At 32.2% G+C, this 5,094-nt stretch overlaps 1 non-coding gene across 1 annotated transcript; it reads right to left on the bottom strand.

The window, feature by feature from the left end:
• Positions 1 to 4,448: 4,448 nt before the first annotated feature.
• On the bottom strand, positions 4,449 to 4,521 carry TRNAA-UGC. The gene has a single exon. It is a non-coding gene; the product is annotated as a tRNA-Ala (tRNA).
• Between the last annotated feature and the right edge of the window lie 573 nt (positions 4,522 to 5,094).

Genomic DNA, 5,094 nt, shown 5'->3' with positions numbered 1-5,094 from the left:
TTTCATGTGTCGATGCTAAGGAAATACGTGCCTGATCCTATGTACATACTAGCAACACAACCGGTACAGCTCAAAAAAGATTTATCTTACGAAGAGGAGGCCATCGAGATCTTGGATTGGAAAGACCAGGTAATCAAGAATAAGACAATTCCTTTGGTGAAGGTGCTATGGCGTAATCATGGAATCGAAGAAGCTACCTGGGAACCTGAAGAGCAAATGAGGAAGAGATATCCTCAACTTTTCAAATGACATATCAGATAAATTTCGAGGACGAAATTTCTTTTAAGGGGGAGATGATTGTAAACCCTAACTTAGGTTCCCTAGATAAGCATATTTAGCTAAAGGAATGTTATAATACATATTTATTAAGTATAAATTCATGTTTGTTTATAGGGATTATAAAGGAAGGGAAGGCAAATATGTTAAATGAAGAAACTCAATCATTAATCTGGTTGGAGGCACTAAGTGTGGGGTGACGTGACAATCTACTCTTTGAACTCAAGAAGCAGCAGAAAGATTAAAAATGAAGTGAAACTCCAAAAGTATGGTTTCGGCAATTGACAAGAGCAAATTTAGCGAATTCGATGCCACTTGAAAGCTGGGAGAATCTAGTTTTCAAGGTTATCCTGCTGGAGAAAGATTGCAAAAGAAGAAGAACAAAAGTGGAGAATTTGCAAAAGAGGCAGAACCTTGGATTAATCAGGGCCCGAGGTAAAGATTGGAAGCTTCAGGTCAAACTACAAGAAATTTTTAGCTAAAATTCTAAGGTAAGAAAGAAAAAATCAATTCTAAGCAAGTTTGTAGAAGAAAGTCTCTTGAAAAGAGCTCTAGATTTTGAGTTATGAATTTTAAAAGTTATAATAGGGAATCGGTGCATAAGCAAACAGCTGCTTGGGATGAACAAACAACCAGTTCACCGTGGGAGTTATAGCGAGATATAGGGATGAGGATCTCGCCAATCTCGCTCTAGAGAATCTCACCAATCTCGCGAAAATTGGGCTGAATATCGCTGGTAAGGTGAGTATCGCTAGGATGAAAATTTTCCAAGAAAAGCTTAATCTCGCTTTAGAGGATCTCGCTAGTATCGCTCTAGAGGATCTCACCGGTATTGCTCTAGAGGATCTCACTGACCTCGCTCAGGGGGATCTCGCTAGTAAAGTTGTCTGTGTTTATGAAAGTTCCTTTAATAAATGAATTGATTGAGGTATTTTACTAAGAATTCTAAGTAGTTTAACCGGGAATTATATCTTTTCAAGCGAAGAAGAGTTGGGGGAAGCGTATAAACTATTAAGAGCCTGACGAACTGTGAGTGACTAAATAAACTTAAGATTTCCAATACTTATACATATATGATCAAGTATAGCACAGTGACATTAATGATAAATTTATACTTCCTCAAGCAACAAATGGTTAAAGAATAACTTAACGCATGTTTCCCAGCTTGTATGTGTGTAACACAGGCCAAGGTATGTCGTGTAACCATTACAAAAGCTATGTTTCTGATTTTTATATATGCTTCCTAAAGGAAGGCTATGAGACAATGAGTTCTTATGTAAATGAGTGGCAATGGAACAGTTCTTGTGTAAATACTAGGCAGAGGAACTTAATTTGATGTTACAAAATACACATGTGATACCGAAGGACATTTGAGAAGGTACTTGGCCAATTTGATACCGAAGGACATTTGAAAAGGTATCTAGCCAATTTGATACCGAAGGACATATGAGAAGGTATCTTAGTAGCTCAATACTGAAGGACAAATTTGAGAAAGTATCTGAGCAGAAGTACCTAAGATATGGTGGTACTTAGTATGGCCACGTGCACCTAGGCAGTTATGAATGAGAGACCGAAGTATGGGCCTCTTGGACGGTAATAAACGTTTGGGAGCTAGAGCATTTAGGCTCGTTCTCAACTAGGGAATAATACTGTTTAATGATGTCTGAGAATGGTTTAAAGCTACATTACAAGACAATTGCTTGAGTTTACTCATTGGTATATTCACATGTTTATAGTTGTGCTTGTTGCTTTACGATTCTATAGTCACTCACTAGGCTTTTAGCTCACGGAATTTATGTGTTTTCCCTTCTCAGGTAGCGGTTAGATTCCTCAAGGTTGATCCTGTTGCTGCTTGCCACTAAAAGACTCGGCTTATTAAGAAGATTTAGGTTATTGATCTGTCTATGTACACATGTTTAGAGGGACTAGGGCTCTATTAGAGTTGTTTAGGCCATCTGTGAATGTTTCATCTCTTAGATGTTATATCATAGTTGCATGCATGTGTTATATAATATTTTGTAGAACCTTAAGGAGGTTTATCTTATTCATATATTATTAATGTTTGACAAATTGGTTTTTAGATTAGAGGGCTAAGGCGGTGGGTACTGGCAGTAGGGCTAGTAGCTACCACAGTCATATCCCCTTCTAGTTTTGAGAGGCTAATCTGGGAGAGAATGTGAAATGCCAAAAGCTTCAATTTCTTTCAAAATAATTTATTTTTTTAAATTAATCACTTGACAATATATTCCAAACACACCCTTAGACCATCCATTGGTGATATATAACTATTTTTACTTGATTACATTTGAAATAAGTTCAAAATCATATATATAAAAGGGAAAATTACCTTTTAAGTTCCAAATTTATGGGTCGTAGTAATGTGAAAACGGCCCACTTCATACACTTTGTTTTTTTTTTTTTTTTTTTTTTTTTCCTTTTCCCCTTTTTTTTTTTTTTTTTTTTTTTTTGCTTCCTTTTCCTCTATTGTTGTTTTTTTCTTCTTCTAGATATCAAATTTTTGTGGTTGTATAATAAAAAAGCTCAAAATTAATAATATTATGAACTAGTATTTTATAGGTGAATAGGTTTAAGGTCTATTTGGATTGACTTTAAGAAAAAAGTGTTTTTCAAAAAACACATTTTTATTTAAACACTTTTGATAAAAACGGATTAAAATACACTTGAAAAACTATTTTAAGCGATAGCCAAACACTTCAATTTCTTTCAAAATGATTTATTTTTTCAATTAAACACTTGACAATGTATTCCAAACATGCCCTTAGACTATCCATTGGTGATCTAAAACTTTTTTACTTGATTACATTTAAAATAAGTTCAAAATCATATATACAAAAGGGAAAATTACCTTTTTTAAGTCTCCAAGTTTGGAAGAATATGTATATATGGGTATTGAATTTTCAAAATGTATGCTTTTAATCATCTAGATTTTAAGGATATGTGCATTTTGTCCCTAAATTTTCAAAAGATAACTTTTTACTCTTTGAGATTTTAAAAATAAGTTAAAAAGGTATATGCAATATTCTTTTGTTGTAGCAGGGTCTACACAGGAGATGGGTGTAAGTTTGTCACTTAAAAAAGCTTGAGAACTAATAATGTATGTGTTTTCAAAGCCTAGAGACCAAACGCAACCAAGATTTAAAACTCAGAGAGTAAAAAAGTAATTTTTTCTAAATAATTTTTCTTTTAAAGTCTAGCTAATAGGAAGAAAAGTATCGTAATTCTTTGTAAATAAGTAAATAAAAATAAAGGAAAACAACAAACGAAAAATAATTAAATTGGAAGATATAATAATATCAAATTTGTAAATTGCCAAAAGAAGTATAATTGAAATATGGATGTGTTAGCGACCTAAAGGTTTGCGGCTCAAAATCCCCTACTCTTACTACTTTTTCTTAACAAAAAAAATTTGTGCAAATTAAAAGTTAAAAATACTATAATAACTCATTGGTTGTGTTGTTACCTTTTTATTTCTTTTCTATTTTCATTTTTATACCTTTTAATGGCATAAACAAATGTACTAAAGTTGAAAGTAGATGCTAAGTTTTCTAAACATGGATCGTGAAGTTTTTCAAGCTTTTCGATTAAAAAAATCCTTCTTTAAAAAAAACAAATGTAAAAGTAGATGCTAAGTTTTTTGGTCTCTCAAGGATCGTGTGTAGAAGGTTCTCCAATGATGGAAAGAAAAATTATTTTCTCTTAGTGGTAAAGAAGTCTTGATCAAGGCTCTAGCACAAGCCATCCCCACCCACAGTATGAATTGTCTCCCACTACCTAAGGGCATTTTGTTATCATAATTACTAGAAATCTATATTGAATAGATTAACCCTAAGATCATTCATACCAAATTGCCAAGAATAATTAACGTATAAAACTTCATTTAGAGATTGATGGTAGTTTCAAGATGATGATAACTTTAAGATGACTATTGTCAAAAATAAATTTTAATGTTCAATTCAAATATACTCATTATTTTGATCATACACAATAAAACTTGAAATTTAAATATAATAATTAAATAATAGGTATGTTAGATTTGGAAGAAAAGAAAGAGAGAGAGAAAAAAGGACTAAACACACAAATGAAATTTTAAAGGGGTGTGGAGCCGCATTTATTTGGGTTGGAACTGGAAAAACATTAAAATGCCCGATTTTTGGAGATGCGGGGTATCGAACCCCGTACCTCTCGCATGCAAAGCGAGCGCTCTACCATGTGAGCTACATCCCCATTTGTATTAAGGTGAAGATATTTATTTTTAATAATCAATAACTAAGCAATACTTTTCTATTTCTGAATTATTACAATAGTATATGTATATTTAAAAAACCATAATCCTTCTACTTCATCCAATTTGGAAAAAATCTTGAGCATATAGTACACATATATTTTTAAAAATTATGAAAGAAAAAAGCCACCCAAGAAAGTTTGGAGCGCAAATGGGATGAAAAGAAGTAAAAAGAAAATGATAATTGGAAGCAACTATTAGAAGAAAAAAGAAAACTCGTATTGTTGTTGATGCAAAGAAAAGCACACTTTGATGTTTTGTTTAAATTCCATCCCGATTAAGTGATGTTGTAATCATGTAATTCTACAAAAGTTGCATGACAAAGATAAAAGAACTTTAAAATAAAAACAAAAAAACAACAACACATCGTTAAAAATCAAGAAAAGAATAGTTTAAGAAGATGTTTGATTATTTGATTATTCGAGAAGTTATTTAAATATGAGATTTTGAAAATCGAAAGATTTAAATAGTGTTTTTGTATAACTTTTTAAAGGAAAATCTAATTACTAAACACA

The sequence above is a fragment of the Benincasa hispida genome, unplaced genomic scaffold, assembly GCF_009727055.1.
Source record: "Benincasa hispida cultivar B227 unplaced genomic scaffold, ASM972705v1 Contig130, whole genome shotgun sequence".
Taxonomy (NCBI): Eukaryota; Viridiplantae; Streptophyta; class Magnoliopsida; order Cucurbitales; family Cucurbitaceae; genus Benincasa; species Benincasa hispida.
The sequence above is the reverse complement of the archived record's forward strand: the minus strand, read 5'-3'. Positions and strand labels throughout refer to the sequence as shown.